General features: G+C 35.4%; 2 protein-coding genes and 1 long non-coding RNA gene across 6 annotated transcripts in view; 1 reads left to right on the top strand and 2 right to left on the bottom strand.

The window, feature by feature from the left end:
- IMMP2L (inner mitochondrial membrane peptidase subunit 2) overlaps window positions 1-17,791 on the bottom strand; it is a 443,311-nt gene that overhangs the window by 245,329 nt on the left and 180,191 nt on the right. The gene's annotated exons all lie outside the window — the stretch shown is intronic.
- The window catches only part of LOC148215898 (uncharacterized), an 82,717-nt gene that overhangs the window by 6,230 nt on the left and 58,696 nt on the right, over window positions 1-17,791 (bottom strand). The gene's annotated exons all lie outside the window — the stretch shown is intronic.
- Window positions 1-17,791, top strand: part of LRRN3 (leucine rich repeat neuronal 3) — a 40,072-nt gene that overhangs the window by 12,663 nt on the left and 9,618 nt on the right. The window contains exon 1 of one of the 2 annotated variants that reach the window (XM_088141725.1): window positions 10,303-10,320. The exons of the other annotated variant lie outside the window; for it this stretch is intronic. The gene's annotated coding sequence lies outside the window, so the exon portion shown is untranslated. Of the gene's footprint in view, window positions 1-10,302; window positions 10,321-17,791 lie in introns of those variants that run through there. 2 annotated transcript variants of the gene reach the window in all.

The following is a 17,791-nucleotide window of genomic DNA, read 5'->3' as shown; positions in this document are numbered from 1 at the left end:
ATTAGAGAATACGATGTTTAATTTCTGATAAGAGGCATGCAATTCAATCTTATACCTACCTAAACATAAATAAATCCCACTGAATTCAATGGGACTTGCTCCTAAATGAACGTGCATATGGTTTAGCTTTTATTTCTGAGCTGAAAAGAAATTGAAAATGATGTTGCATCTGGCTTCTGTCAAGTTAGTTAATTATGATTTTAACAGTAAGGCAAGGAAGAATTGAGGCAAGGTAGTTTAAAGGTACAGATGCAAGTCTACTGTTAAGTGATCCTTTTTCATATAAGAAAACAAGCTCAGTTTAGAAGACCTATAAAAAACAGAACTTATCAATTGTTTGATTTATGCTACTGCTGTACTGTATATTCATTACTTTGATTATTCTTCTGTTCCTTCAATTGGCAAAAGGTTTCTGAAAACAGGTTCAGACCTGAATTCCTGAATTACAAAGAGCAGAAGCTATTAGAGTAACTCCACAAATTGTACAGAATCCACAAAACTGTAAAGAAATCTAGCTGCAAACAAGCAAATTGCTAGATGGAATTCTTAGCAGAAATATGTAAAACTTTGAAATACATCTCACCAACTAAAAAAATGAAAAAAGGCCCCCTTCAAAACATAAACTACATGAAAATCCTGGCTGTGCCACTTGCATTGGTATGCTTCAAGATTGACCCAGCCCTAAGAATGGGAATTCATAGGTGCTTTTTTAAAAATTCTTCTTTCTCCATAAGAAGCATTTTTCTCTGTGCCAACCTCTAAACATAGCAGTGGCAAAATTCAGTTTTGCATTGGTTATCCAACTTTCATTTCCCTATAGATTACATTTGAGACAGACTATTATACTACTGTCTCTAATGGAATCTACAATGTTTGTCTGTAACCTATCAGTGAAGTTATTACTACAACTGGAGGAATCTCTCTATTGTGAATGGCTCCAACTAAAAGGACTTTTTGGCCTAAAGATTCAGTTGTTAAAACTCTAAAAGATCTGCCCATCCTAAAGCTTGGTGCAGCCCTGGAATACATTAACATGCAAAATAGCATCAATTTATTGACTGTAAGACAAAATACAAATGTGGCAAACAGAGAAGGAAAAGCCAACTTTGTTGCCAGTCAAGACATCAATATGAACATGAACGTTTTTATCACATTTATAGTATAGAAATACGCAGTCCCCATTCTACAGTAATTTCCATAATCATGTGACAGACATAGCAGAGGTAAATCAAAAGGGTGGGGATTATTATTCATATCCACCCTACCCCTGGGCATGTTTGGAACAGTCAAGATGGGGATCTTGCAAGGAATCATATAAGGGATTCTAATTTGGAACTGCATTATAATTCCCTATAATGTAATTTTATTGACAGGTCTTATTTCCCTGTGTTCTTTATTTGTATGCAAATACACTACTCCAAAATGACATAAAGAAAGGCTTTTTTAAACTCAGCAGGGACAACACACACATAGAAGTTGATATCAAGTACAGACAATTCAGAAATAAAACTCTCCTTCTACTGTATAGTAATTATAATAATTAAAAGTGATAGCACAGATCCCAGCATGAGACAGAACCTGCATGTCACCCCGGCTTACATCAGCTGAGACTGGCATTCATTCAAGCAAATAGCTTTCATTTCTTTTGAGTAAATAAATCTTCGTTCCTCTCTGTGTTAATTATGCTTCCTATGGATACAGGAGAGAATAGCATCTCATAATCCAACAGCTTTTATTCAATAGAATATTCTCTCTATAAAATTCAGAGATTTTAGGGGAAAAGGAAGAGTAGTTTCATTTTATTTTAAACTACTTCCACTCATATATTTTACACAATCTCAATTCCATTCCCTTTCTTTAATCAATACCACAGTTTTGCAATAGTTAATATGTATAATATGCTTAGGCCATATCCAGATAGTAGAATTGCCAGATGCCCTGTGTAGTGAATTTGGATAAGAACTTAAGATTTCCAATTGCAGAAAACTCCCTCAATGTGGATACGTGACATTGGGGTCAAGATGAATAGCTCCGATCCGTGCCCATCCCTGAAAGAGTCAGGAATATTGTCTTGTAATAGTCTTAACTAGCACATGCTATTGCCTGTTCAAACGCTACAAGTAGTGGGCTTGCCCATAAATACTGGTCCAGAGCTGACTGCTTTGATGACAAGATTGGGTTGCTCTATCCTTCCCTATCTGAAAGGGGACAATATTGGATGTGTGGATGAAGAGCTTTTGAAATATTACCTGGAAATGTAATGGGAAATGTTAAGTTCTCTTGGATACATTTTTCCAGATGTCACTTTACATTATGAGATTATCACAAAATAGGAATATGCCCCACAATAGGAACAAGTATCAGATAAAATGATATATATTCTAGCCTACAGCTTCCTATACTAATGTTTATGCTAATTATACTAGTGTAATTCTGTGAACCCACAAAATGTATGCTTTTTAATAAAATTGGTTAATCTGAAAAGCTGCTACCAGACTCCTTCTGACACATACTAGCAGGGAAAAGGTATAGCTCCAACTCCAGCTCCAACTTGCCATATTGATCAGAAAATGTTGAGAAACAATGTATTATTGTTGAAATGCATATTATTATAATCAGCCATGAAAGCCTAGACTTGATTCTGCAGATTCTATGTAAGTCTGCAAAATCTTCACACAAATGTGATTACCCTCTTTTTACAGATGCACCCTATCAATAAAGGAAAACTGGAGTTGATGGTTTGGGGAATGCAGCACATATCCCTGTTGCTTTTTGTTTATTTTATTTGACCATGGACAATATACAGATTTGTGCTATCCAAAGCTTAAAAATATGTCACTTTTCTCCAAGACATCCAGAACAGTTCTTCCAAGGTACAGAAGATTTTTGTGTGACTGTTGGGGTGTGTGCGTGCACATGTGTGGCCAAGATGGTAGACTCAAATGCTTCTGAGTCTATGGCAGGATCTTAAAACAAGATCTTCCTATAGATTTGTTAACATCCTCAGATTGCAAGGTGCATACATTAAAATGTCACAAAATCAATGCCATGAATCCCAGAAATTTACTGTTCCAAATATATCCATTATATGGATGGTTTCAAGATTTCAATCTATAATTAAAAACCTTGCATATAATTCAAGTGACAGAATCCGAGGCTGTCCCAGTATTTACTCTTAAATGACAAAAAGAGTAAAAATATGGTAAATTGTTACTGTTTCAGCAGTTACAATTTACATGTGTTATACTTAGCTACACCAACCTGTTTCCTTAGCAACTATCACATGTTACTCGGCTTGTGTCTATGATTCAAAGCGTCATCGAGAGAGAATAGATTGTTATGCCATGTTAACAGCATATCTGATTGTTACCTGACGATTCAATAGACTGAGTGATATTTGCCATTATGTTAATTATATAGTATTATCATTACAGAGGCTACTCTTATCATCAGGATTTCTGTTTATATTTAAAAAGAAGTAGCTAGATACTTGGAAAATAATACACTTATTTAGAATGGTGTTATATTCATTTTTCTTTTCATTACAACTACTCTATAATACATCTAAGACTATGCACTGTGTCATCTCCTATACTTTTGGATTAAAGGGAGAAGAGGGACAAGAATAACATTATATAAACTGAAAAAGGACTTTGGTTGTATTATATTTTTATTGGATGTTCAGATCTTTGGACAGATTTTCAGCAGAAGACCCATACTTACTTCTAAGGTTTCCAAGGTTTGAGCTTTAGAATCAATTTGTGCTGATGTAGGTACCATGAGAAATGTAATCATGTCCCAGAGCAGACTGAGACAAACTGACTTAGGTCTTATGCAAACAGACACTTATGGTTCCAAGATATACTGCTATGAATTTCATTTGGGAACTATCCTTGTAGTTGTGGTTTTTTTCCCCCTAGAGTGTATGTTTTGGGAGAAGAGATCTGTCATTTTGCATAGACTAGATATATTTTCCATTAGGTATCAGTTATGCCCAGAATAGTCCCAATAGAGGGAATCTATATGTAACATGCAGTGGTTTTCTTTGCCTTGCTTAATTTGTAAAGTATTATTAGATAAATACGCCAGGGAAAACATTAATCTCTGGGCTGTATGACAAGGCTTCAAATCCAAAATATACTGGAGCTGACAGTAATTATTCACCAATCCAGAACAGAGGAGAAAGCATGCTCAGAAGCAAAAGAAAAAAGAAAAAAAAATTCCATATGGGAGATGCAGGATTTTATGCATTTTATAACTCTGTAAGATATGGATAGTCAGCCTGTAAACCCCTTGGAGTCACAAAGAATTCTGCCCACTCTTCCTACTTGGCAGAAAGATTAGGAAATGTCTGGTTTCATACTCCCATTAATGGAAATAAGCCAAAGAGTCTAGTAGTCGATGCTTATTTATCTCCTGATCAGCTGACTGAAATTACCAGATAGCCACTAATCAAAAGAAAGAAATCAGGAATCTACATAGAGTGAGGTACAGTGTACATATTAATGTATGCTTACACATGAATTGGAATATGCAGATTTGTGCCTCTTAATCTGGCAAATATTTTGATGACCTTCATCATCTTCTTTGCCTCCCTTCCCCTCCACTGGGCTCACTGATGCTGGTGGCAGCAAGCATGCATCCATGACCCCCAGTCGGCAGTGGGGTGAGACTGCTGAAGTGGGGCAGGCCTGCAAGGAGCCTGGCGGCTGAAGAAGCGGTCAACTGGGGGCACCGGCAGTGGAATACAGCAGCTTTTTCATCTCAGCCATGCTGTGCAGGGCAGCCAAAAGGGTAGAAATGGTGGGGGAAGACAGGCAGGTGGCAGGAGCTGAAGTGGAGGCAGTTCACACAGGGCAGGACAAATGTGAGGTCCTCATCTAACGAATGCAACCAGAACTGCTAGGACTGTTCAGTCACATAATTTGCTTAATAACCACTTCACTTGGTGATGGAAATTCCAGTCCCGATTAGGGTTATAACCTGAGGACTTCCTGTCCCTCAAATTTAAGATTATCTATCTACCTTAGGAAACTGAAACAAAATTTATCTTTATATCCAATCAATATACTTTCTCTTAGACAAATTCTATGATAATTTAAGTCAAATCTAGGAAAATTAAGTTTATTTGGTTAACAAAGTCCTGGTAAATCTAACAGCATCCATCACTATTTATCATAGGATATGTGCTTTTTGGGTGGGTCATTAGAAACTTCCTTGTGCTAGCCCTAAGCATGTCTTACCAGACACAAATCTTTTTAATACCAAACTGAATTATTGACAACTATTTTAGAAATAACCATAAATTCACCAGTGTGAATTCCTTTTGTGAAGTAAATTAATTAAAATATTATTCTAGCATTTAATTTAATTAAACTGAAGAACATGAATGCAATACATACAAATGGCATATTTGTATTCCCTTGAGCTAAAAGTTCAGGGTGTCAGTTCTAGAATAATTGGGGAAATTGTGCTCTATTCAGAAGAGAACAGCAAAGCATTAAGTCATTCTTTCATTCAATTATTCTGTGAGGAACCATTTGCTTAATAGCATTTCTAATATACTATGCATTTATTCAAACTAGTACTTTCTTCGAAGGGGGAAAAAAACAATTACAGTGAATGAGAATTCTAATACAATATCACTAAAGGTAAGCTAGGGCACCATTTGTAATTTCTTAGATTGCACTTTTTAAGATTCTTTTTGTACATATTCAATTACTTAAAATGAACTGTTGTCCAAAACACAAATTTCAAAAAGTTAAAAGATAGATTGGTTTCAATCAGCAGACTTGGGCTATTCTTCCCAATCTTTTTAAGCCCTTAATATCTGCTCTGATAGCTAGAGTAAAATTGGATAGAAGCAAGGGTAAGGAGTAGAAGAAAAAGTTCCACTGCATGACCAGAAGTCTACTTGTATAAGTTGCACTTTGCCCTAGGTTACTAGCTTCTGGACTTGGTTCTGTAATTCAGCAGTACATTTCCTATGCAATCCAGTGGCAGCCTCAGAAACTCCCATGATTTTGACTGTAATTTTTTAGAGGATAAGCTAACAATTCTGTTTTAACAACTAAAGAATATTATCATAATATTCATTGATAATTTACAAGACATTTTGAATAGAGAATTGGAGTTTTTTATTTTAACAAAGAGAGCCAGTTTGGTGTAGTGGCTAAGGCACCAGGCCAGCAACCAGGAGACCATGAGTTGTAGTCCTGCCCAGTCACTCTCTTTGAGCCCTAGGAAGAAGGCAATGACCAACCACTTCTAAAAATCTTGCCAAGAAAACTGCAGGGACTTACCCAGGCAGTCACCAGGAGTCAAGACTCTAAGGCACACACACACAAACAAGTCACTAGTGTCAAGTTTTAAATATTTTTTTTATATCTTAAAGTGAAACAAATTTTAAAATTCCAACGTTGGAGATGCAATAAATTTGAAAGTACATTCAGAGACATGATTTGATGGAATATTTTTTATTTAATGAATCAGGTTCTAGGAAAGGAGTTAAGACTTAAAGATTTTAATGTGCTGATAAACTATATTCCCCAGCTTTGGAACTTGGATTTATAGTGCTTGGAGCATCACTGACTGTTTTGTTTCTTAGAAAGACTATTGTGTGTTCAACTTCAAAAGCTGATTTGATTAAGTGTATATACTCTCAGCCTTTGACTTGGCTCTTTAATTGGAAACAGAAAGACTGGACAATATGATTTCATGTGATCAAGGTTTAATTTATTGTTTAGAAAATAAAGTATACTGTTTCTGATTATCATAATGTATCTTATCATAACAATTACTAACTCATTTCAAAACTTAAATGTCGAGGAGGTTACATTTCCATCTTTTGTTTTATCATCTTTTTGTTGTAGTCATATTATACAATAACTATTTTTGAAAAAAATAAAGTACATGCAGCGTACATAATCAGTGATAATTGTTTTCTCCACAACATTCAATTTTTCACCTGCTTCTTTGAAATGAGATTAGCAAGTTGAACCTAACATAAGATGCAAATCAAAGCAACTATATCTGTCTACAGCAACCATATCTTTGTTCACATTCTGTGGAGGATCACCAATACTGTACATTCACACACAATTCGGAAGTGCCAGCCTTCTTCCACTAAATAGTTATAATCAATGTTAAAATGACAATGGAGATGATGAGGAAGAAACAATATTCTAAACAGAGCTCAAAATATAATATTAGGACTAGCTTCCTGACTGCCTGTATACCTAACACTACCCTGCTCCACTTATTTTGGAGGTGTACACTGTAGTCTAGTGTCACTACAGAGACCCACCATTTTAATTCTCCAACATTGTGCCTGGGGCCTTGGATATCATTACTTAACCACCTGAGCAACACAGCTTTACTAAATACTCTGCTACCAAAAAACCCATTAGGTCTCCTATTAAGAATCCAACCATGCATGGCAGCAAAACTGTGTACACACACACACATACATAGGCATGCAGTCTAACCTGTTGTGCATCTCAATAGTAAGAATCACTTGATGGTAGTGTAAAAGTTCAGAAAAGTACCTACTTTTGAAAAGAATGTAGCAGTTCCAGATATTTGATCCAATATTAATGTGCTGATGTTATTCTGGATGTTTTGTTATTATTTAGATTTTCTTCCAGATGTTCAAGGCAGCAAACATAGAACTACCTCTTCCAGTTTTCCTCACAACAACCTTGTCATAGCAACTGGTTTGAAGTCTATGGCTAAGAATGAGTTTGATCTTGGGTCTCCTTTGTTCTAGTACAATCCCTTAGCCACTATTCCATCTTGAACCTACATAGACTATTTGTTAGGACTCATCATATATATAGCTCTAAATGTTCTCTAACAATCAATCATTCAAGACTACCTGGGGAGTCCTTCTGGACTCACAGCTAGTGCTTGAAGAGTAGGTGGCAGCTGTGGCCAGGAGGGCCTTTGAACAGGTTCATCTAGGGCATTAGTTGTGCCCTTTCCTTGATTCCTTCACACTCATGCGCTCGTCACCACATGATTGGATTATTGCAATGCACTCTATATAGGGCTGCTCTTGAAGGCCACCCAGAATCTCAAAATGAAGTGACATGAGCTGTAACAAGCCTATGTGTCACCACTGCTATGCAAGCTGCATTAGCTGCCAGTCGACTTCCAAGTGCAATTCAAGGGACTGGTTATTACCTAGTCCTGTATGGCATAGAGCCTGCATATCTGAGGGACTGCTTGCCTCCAATCGTTTCTGCCTGCTTGGTACGTTCTGGCAGACTGGGTGCACTCCAGATCCCCTCTATTAAATGTTATCATCTTGAGGGGCCAAGGAAACACACCTTCTCTGTTGTGGCCCCTACCCTCTGGAACAACATCCCTCCAGAAATAAGGACCATGCCCTAGGGTTCCAGAAAGCTCTGAAAACCTGGCTTGGTCCCAGGCTTGGGGTTGATGTATTATTGTTTGTCTAGGAACCCTGTTTTGTTTGATCTGTGCTGTTTATAAGATTATTTTAGTCTAGGCTATTTATTTGGTTTGATGTTTTATCTGTTTTTATAACAGATAACTTCTATAAAGAGTCCATTGGAGTTGGGCGGCTAATAAATTCAAATAAATAATAATAAAATAAATTTTCATCTCCCCCCCCCATACACACACATACACACATACTTCCAAGAAACCTAAACTAGCTATCCATGATATTCATTAATCTATTGTCTGAAATAGCAGAATGATGTTGTTGCAGTGGTAAAGTTAAAGGGCATATGATACTAACATAATATCTCCTGCTGTTTTAGGCATTCTTCTCTACCAGTTCTGAAATTTTTATTCATAACATTTCACTGATGAATACTTCCTTCAAAGTGAAGTTTATTTTCAGTTGAAAGTACTTTCCACTTTAAATATTCATGCTCCTAATCTTTTTTTCTCACTAAATAAATCTAGTAATTAATTTATATTATTCATACCATTTTAAACTACATTTTACAATTAGTGCCTCAAATAAATATTTCCAAAATAAAGCCCTACTTATAAGATAAAGGACTACTATAAATGAAAACTATGTGCACAAATAAGAGGGATTTTATTTTTATGGGCTTTTCAGGGGAAAAAACTCATTTTAATTGGTGAGATACTGAAATAATAATCCTGATTATGAATTTCTATAAATGCCATTCTTGCTCTGATTAAATGTCATAGGCATAGACTTGTTATTTAAAAACCAGTGAGGCATAATTTGATAGCTATAATGAAACCTCCCAAAGATTTGTCTCTGAAACACTGTTCTCTTCACTTCAAAGAGCTTTCATGACATAATGTTTCAGCTTTTTATTTCTACAATTTGCAAGAAAAGGAGGGGAAAAAAGTGTGTGTGTGTTGGTGGGGACTTCACACTTAAATGTGCATGCCAGGAATATGAATTAGAGAATTGGAATGTCCATTTTATGTGGATTTCACATAAACTATACAATGCTTGGATTCCATGTCTTTTCCTCAAGTTGTCAATATATAATGCTATGACACACAGTACCTTTTTAAAAAAGAAATTGCTCTCTCAGGACAAGACCCATGCTCTGTGCAGGCACCATGGAAACATTCAAAACAGGCATCAGTTTTATACTGATATAAAGTGACCTGATTTTGCCAGTCAGTCAAGATTTTCATTGATGATATTTTAACACATGCACCTTTCTAGGCAGGAGGAACAATAAACGTGCCCTCTTTGCACTGAACTGTATCTTTAACCTCAGACATATCACTGACTTTCTGAAAGGGGATGCTGTAAGCACTTTCAAACCTTACTATTCAGCCTTCTCTGTCTGTCTGTCTACCCACCATCCTAATTCTCCAATCTCAAGGTTATCTACTGGCTTCCTTTTATCCTGCTTCCTTTTTTCCACCAGTCATCAATGCTGCTCTCTCAATCTATTCACTGTTCACCTGCCCCATTCAGGTGGATACCACAGCATGTATACTGACTAGTAAACAACACTGCCTTTGAACTGACCCTTTCCACTTACGTTTATGTAAAGTGGCTTCTTAGTTTCTGCTTGGATTTTTCTTTGTCTCCGCATGCCCTCTGAAGTTCAGTTCCAAAGCTACCTGGTAAGATTACATAATTAAGGAAGGAATGTATCTCGTCTTTTCTAATCCATATATGATAGCTGAACTTGTCACATGGTTTCCTTGGTTTTTCTTCGGCTTCCATAAATGTAAAGCCAGGGTTGATGTCTCTAGCCTATCGTTTTTCTGCCTTCATATACTGCCCATTCTTTTTTTTTTGCTTTTAGGTTCTTCCATTACCAGATACTTTTGTTATTTAAAAAGGTACACATTATTTTTCTAGTGCTTTTGTATTATTTTGAACAGCATATAACAATATAAATATATTGTTTAATAACATAATAACAGACTTAAAGCAAACCAATATAAAAATTAATTAGTAGCTTTGTAGAATTTTGAGTTCTATAACTCAGACTAGGACAATAGCTTTATTAGTTTAACTCAAAAATCATAAAATAGTTTGTAAAGTTTTAGAATTCTCTACAATAGTCCTTAGGCAATATGGTACAAACAAAGCAAAAGTAGGGAGGGAGGTAATAAGTAGGGCAGCCACAGAGTCTATATAGTCACAATTTTAAAAAGAATTATTAAGGCTTTAGACATTCAGATTAGACTCTGCTGGATGCTGTGAAGATTTTTGCTTGTATTTAAGACTCTGTCTAGACCAGGGTTTCTCAACCTCAGCAACTTTAAGATGGGTGGACTTCAACTCTCAGAATTCTCAGAATCATGGTGGCTGGGGAATTCTGGCAGTTGAAGTCCACCCATGTTAAAGTTGCTGAGGTTGAGGAACCCTGGTCTAGAACATATGTGCACCTTTTAACCTTTTGAAAGTATGAACATGGCATAGAGAAGAATAGATAAACATCATCATATAGACATGAGAGAGAGAAAGCACCCTTAGGTATAGTGGCTAAGATGCTGGACTACAAAACAGGAGAACATGAGCAAGCTGGGTGACTTTGGCCAGTCACTCTCTCTCAGGCCAACCTACCTCAAAGGGTTGGAAGCAGAACATTTGTACACTGTATATTGCCTTGAATTCATAAAAGGTAAAAGTGGAAAAAAATCACATACAGACATATATACATATGAAAGATTCTGCAATAAGCTGTTGTACCATCTTATTGTTGGGACCATGCTAGAGAACCTCTACCAAAATTTGAGACTGTCTTGTACTGATTTGATAATACCAGGCATTTATCCATCCACCTCACCAAGGACATGTGATATGAAGTTAGGAATATCTGATTTCTTCTATAAAAATTATTTAATCCAGCTAGGGTGACCAAATGCCATAACAGCTCATCCTATTTTACAGTGTCCTCCAGCCTGTCCATTTGAACTATAGAAGAGAGGGAGGGGAAAGCATTTCTTTTTTTGTAACTAAATCTTGGGAAACACTATTCAATGTTTGTATCACATAAGAAATCTATTTAGTGAATTAACACAGTGACTGGATTTGTAGAAAACACTGAAATATAAAATAGATAGGATTTGTACATTATAAAGCAAAAAAAAAAAAAAATCTAGCCAAGGTTAGCATTTTAGATAAAATATTTTGCCTTGTTAAGCATGTTGTGTGAAGAGTCTATATGCATGATGATCTCAATTTGGATCAAATGAACTCCTTACCTTTCATTTTGGAATAAAAAAAAGAAATGTCAACTGCACATAAAGCATTTAACATAATATTTATTCTGACCCTAAATCTAGCTTTAAGTCATTTGACTATATGCACACCTACCATTCATACAGTCTTCTAATATTAAAAAAGTTTTTAAAATGCATTTAGTCAGCCTTTGCTTTGGGTAGAAAGATTCCCAATAATTTTGTCAGTCACTCTTCCTGCTGAACGTGCTTTATATTTGTAGATGCATGAATTCCATTTAAAAACAGGAAATATGCACTGTCAGCTAGGAAAGCTGCAACATGGTAATCCATAGAAGGAGAGGGTAAAACATGCTATACAGATTACAGAAATCAAATAATTCAAGAATATTTATCCAGTTATACATATATAAAAAGTTCAGGTTTGGAAATACCATTTATTTTGCCAATAATGTAAAAAAAAAAAAAAAAAAGCAGCTGAACATGCAATATCATTAATTAAGTGCTCAGCTGAGCAAAAACTGTAATTAAAAATAAATACAAATCATTTTTCCTGTAATTGGATATGGTTATAAGCTGGTAATTTATGAATACGAAAGAAACAAAAAACAAACAAACAAACAAAAACCAAACCTCCAGTTAATATAAACGACTACAGAGACCAGAATGTCAACGTCTGAGCTTCTACAAAAAAGCATTCTAATGAGTAATATCCACTTTACCAATTACCACCTGTCAATTCTAGTGTCTCAAAACTGCTTTTTCAACTATCCAGATGTCTTACGTAAATTCAGTAACACTCATTTATGCATATTGTCCTGCTGTGTATCTATATTATTCCTTCTAGATCACAGTATCTCTAAAAATTATCTTAGTAATCATAAAATAAATGTATCTTGTAAATATGGTTCCCAATGTAAAAAAAAAATAGAAAAACGTGGACAAACTAAAGAAACTTTACTTTGAACATATGTTTGCCAGTTCTACACATGTAATACTGTAGAGTATTTTTCATTCATATTTGTTCTAATTTTTAATCTACATTTGTCTATATATATACCACTATTCCAGATCCAATTTATTAGCTATTATTCCCAAAAGCTAAAATTTGCAAACATTTTAATCAAAATCAATGCAATAACCACATATTCCAAATCCTTATTTTTGTTAATATATATTAGGCCAGATTCTCATTCTATTATTAAGTTTCTATCTGTGGATTTTCCCAACAATTTTCATAGAACAAATCTGAATAAAGCTTTATCACTACATTTTTATACCACTGATGACAGACTACTGAATGGGTAAAGTGACTTAACTGAAAAAAACATTGTGTCTACAAAGATATGGGCATTCTGTCATGTTCCATTTGTCATGGCCAATTCACAATCCAAGTCATCAAGTTGTTAAAACATGAGTGTGCATCAAGAACTCATATTTTGCATACTTAAAATATAAAAGTTCACAATTTTCTCATGGAAAAAATATTTGTAGGAATTAGTATAGAAAATTACAAGTTGCAAGTTAGGAAATTCTCAAGTAACACTGGGAATGGATGTAAGGACCGAAAAGGACATCACTAAATTTTGAGGTCACCTGTTGTACTTCCTTACTGCTTCCTGCCCATAATATCTCCAAGCCTATTTGATTGTGCCAGATTGTTAAGGTAAGAGATACTGACTAATCTAATATCAACTAATGAGTTGTACAGCTCAGTTTGTAATTAACTAGTAATTTAAAACTACTTACAATCCACACTTCATGACCACATACTGAAAAACGCTGCTAAGAGCATGTAAACAGAAAAGAGTATTTTTCTCTCACACATAAAATTCCCGGCTGTGTTTCTAGGGGAAAGAGCATGTCAGATTTCTGTGTCCCACTTGTATCATGATAATAAATTGGTTTCTAAAGGCTTCTGTGGTATAGAATAAACTAGGCTAAAAACAAAATATTGCTAAATTGCAGTTTATGTTATTGTTATTTCTATGCTGCCCTTTAATATATGAAGATTTAGGTAGTTACTAATTTTGATTAGCAATATAGATAACTTTATATTGTACTGTCATTTCCTATAATTATACACATTTTATACCAGAAAATGAAATATTCCAGATTGATATTTTACCAATGCCTTATCTTAGTACCGTTCTTCTGCATTTATAAAAGCATAATTTCAGGATTCAGGGTAATATTATGCACCACAATTTAATATACACACAAAATAGTACAGTAATATTAAATAAATCTATTAAAAATGTATCTTTGTGTTTAGTTTGTTTTCTTTTTCATCATTTTAAAAGCAATGAATGAATGAATGAATGAATGAATGAATAAATAAATAAAAATATAAGAGCTCTTACAATTCTTTCTTTCTAAACTATTTTATATAAAGTAGAAGACTCCAAAGACCTTTGGTATAACAGCTTTTTAATTTTTTTTTCCTATAATAGTTCCTCTATAACATCCCCAAAATCAAATATTTATCCTGTCTTAATTTTCATAAAAAATGTTTAAGCATTGAGTAACATTTACTAAGATCTGAAGAAAAAGTAGGAGAATCAAATGTTGGTCACAAAATAAATAGCTTAATTATTCACTCTCAGTCAATTTACTGTTTCCGTACTATTCTAGTTTAACTAGATGCAACATGGAAAGAACTGGAAAAGGTGTAAAAAGAAGTATAGCCATAATGATAATAGAATTAAAATCATTCCACTCAAAGAAATCTTAAATGTTTATCATTTCTTAATATAGTTCAAAATAGGTAAATAGGAAGACTAGATCTTAGATACATCCAATTAAGGTGACTGATGGAAATCCAAATTAACCTCCAAATCAAATCAAAACTTTTATTACAGTCTTTAGGTCAGAGAAAAATAACACCCAAAATAAAATGCAGATAAATTACAAAATTCATTTTCATATAATGTGTTAATAGCTGCCAACTTATATTGCCCTTTTGACGAGTCCTTCAATGGCTATTAGACAACAGATAGATTCTCAAGTTGCCTTGAATGGCAGCTGAACAATCACAGCAAAAGCTACCAGTGTGTTAACGTTTTTGAACATCAGTTGCTAGTGAATATACTGGAAAAAAATGGATTCTGCTCATGTCCTGCTTACGGGCTCAAGAGCCAGTTTGGGGTAGTAGTTAAGGCACCAGGCTAGAAACCTGGAGACTGTGAGTTCTAGTCCCACTTTAGGCACAAAGCCAGCTGGGTGACCTTGGGCCAGTCCCTCTCTCTCAGCCCTAGGAGGGAGGCAATGGCAAACCTCTTCTGAAATCTTGCCAAGAAAACTGCAGGGACTCGTCCAAGCAGTCACCAGAAGTCAACATTGACTTGAAGGCACAAAAAAACAAAACAAAACAAAAACAAAAACTAAACCAACTAGTTGGCCATTGTGGGAAATACGATGCAGAACTATGCAAGTTTTTGGTGTTACCTAGGAAGAGTCTTATGTTCTCCCTTGTTTCAATTCCATGTAAAATCAAGGGAAAAAAAATACATACAACCTAATCATTTCTTTTTATGCAGATGTCATGTTCATGTCTAAGAGATTATACACTAATAATAAAAGTGCTTCACAAAATAACTTGGACTGTTATGTTCCTTGCTCATCATTATCCTACTCTTTTCTCCATCCTGAAACCTGTGTACACGCTGCCATATCCAAATGATTTCTTTTGTAACTGATACTGTCAAATCTGATGACAGCTGTTCCTACTCTGCATTCCACTGCCTTCAGGGTTCTTGTTGTTTTTTTAAGTTCTTGTAATAGTCTTGTCAGTCACACAGAGTGGTTCAAGGTCTGCCCGTATATTACCCTGGGTTGTCATAAATATCTTTCTTTTTGTTTTTAACAACTTCCAGACCTCCATTCTCAGAAAAATGAGAAAATTAAAAGGAAGGTGTGGCACACATGACAAGGATGCTAACACCAGTTCAAATATTCTGGCAAAATTAACTATCCATCAGAACAGAAATGTAATACTTAATTTTGTTCTTCATGAACAATGTCTTTTTCAAATTTCTCTTTCCAGTGCTGACAAGCAACCCACAATCCCACTTTTTTTTAGCATTTTTTTTTTTCAGTTCTTATATGAGAATTGCAAAATCACGGAATGTTTTTTTTTTCAGTGGAGTTTTCCTTGAGACTATCTCTGAAAATACAGCTGTGCTTGGGAAATCCTTAGCACCTCTAAATGGGACTATGTGAAATAAACTGTTTTTCTCATTAACAGCAAGGGATTTTATATTCAAACTGCTCCATTTTCTTTTTAAAAAGAAAGCTCTCTGAATTTAAAGTAGAAGCTGAAAAATTTCCATTGCCTAATTCTCATTCCTTTCTATTCAACTAGTTCTTAGATCTAGAGATTTAAACAAATGTTTCATATTATCCATTCCATTCAAATACAAGGCACTCACATCCCTAGAGAACCAAAGCATGAGTCATTAGGGACAGAAAGGGACATAAGTCTAATTAAAGCATACTGATTGTTGTCTGTAAGAGGGATAATTAGCATATCAAGGGTCACACACAGAGTCTAGAACATATTTGTTCTAAAAACAACCAATGTTGCTGTCATGGTTAACAAAGGATGCATTTCAATAAGCCAACATTATAGCTGCAAATTATTTTCTATTGGTGCTCATGAAAACAACATTTATGAGAGATGGTTTAAAGCAAAGGACTCTAAAGAACCATTGCTATGAATTCTGTTTGTTTGTTTTGAAATTGATGAAGACTGTTCCAGATATCCATCAAGCTACTGCCTATCATAGTTTGTCATACTACTTTACTTGTATTGGACCTTCAAAAAGACCTCTATATAGTAAGTCATTTTTTCCCATTTATTGTACAGATGAGTTGACTAAACCCAAAAGACAATGAACTCAAAGCTAGGCAGCAAAGCATGGTTCACGTAGTTCTGTCCTTAGATTGTCTTCTGTCTGTGATAATGGTTCAGAGGTCTACCTTTATGCACAATGAGTTAGTAGAATGGAAAGTCCCTTTCTGAAATCTGCACCCAGATTGTGCTGCATCTTGCCATATGAAATCTGTCTGTTCCCTCTCCTTTGCTATCTTTTGATGCTTGAATATTTTTCTGTACTGGTAAATGTCTACTGGTCAAGCAGATCTTTTCTGCTTCTGCAATAGAACTGCTGGACATGGGAAGTCTTTGAAAAATTGCATTGTGTGCTGACAGAATTTTGGTGGCCAAGTGTGAGGCTGATGTAAAAGATTATGCTTTATTCTGTCATGTCTCTTGCCAAGCTAAGACTGTCACAACTAAGATAACTCATTTGCTCTACCCACTCCTCCCCCCCCCCCCGGACCATGGGACATGCTTTCCCTGGATTTTATTACCAGCCATGCAGCTGTACAAGGTAGCATTACCATTTTGATGGTAGTGGATTTGCTTACCAACATGGTTCATTTTATGCCAATCATGTGATTTCAGATCATGGCTCTCAATTTATATCAACATTTCGGAAGCTCCTTTTCCATTCACTGGACATTTGTATTCACCTGTCATCCTTTCACCATTCACAATCTAATGAACAATTGAAAAAGGTGAACACATTACTTGAACAGTATCTCCACTGGTCTCTCTCTTATCAGCAGAACAATAGGCCTACCTAAAAGACCTATCTGACTATCTATAAGACTTAGCTGTACCTAAAAACATGGTCTAGAAAAAGTTGTACTATCTCCTGAGCTGATGGTAGTCCCTTCCAAGGCATAAAATGAGCCATCTTGGTAAACAAATCCACTACCATCAACATGGTAATATAACTTTCTTGCACAATATGCCTGTAACAACTTGAAGCATTCCTCCTTCAGAATGTCTCCCTTTCACAAAGTCTATGGCTACAAGCCTTGCAACTTGCTCTCCTGAGCTCATGCTTCCACTGTTCTTTGAGCCTCTGACTTGCTTCAGAAAAGACAGGGTGTTCAACTCCTCTTAAAGGAACAGTTCGATTTGGCCAAAGCTGCATACAAATGTGCAGCAGATATGCATAGGCAACATTGCTGTGAGAGATTTGTTGTGAATTTCTACTAAGTTTTGGCCTTCTTCCTGTCCAGTCCAAGTCCCAGCTGGACTCAAAATTTATTA

Source organism: Python bivittatus, unplaced genomic scaffold (genome assembly GCF_059951505.1).
Source record: "Python bivittatus isolate LINGU-HERP-01145 unplaced genomic scaffold, Pbiv_v1 ctg000330_np1212, whole genome shotgun sequence".
Taxonomy (NCBI): domain Eukaryota; kingdom Metazoa; phylum Chordata; class Lepidosauria; order Squamata; family Pythonidae; genus Python; species Python bivittatus.
This window is presented reverse-complemented; position numbering and strand designations above follow the sequence as displayed.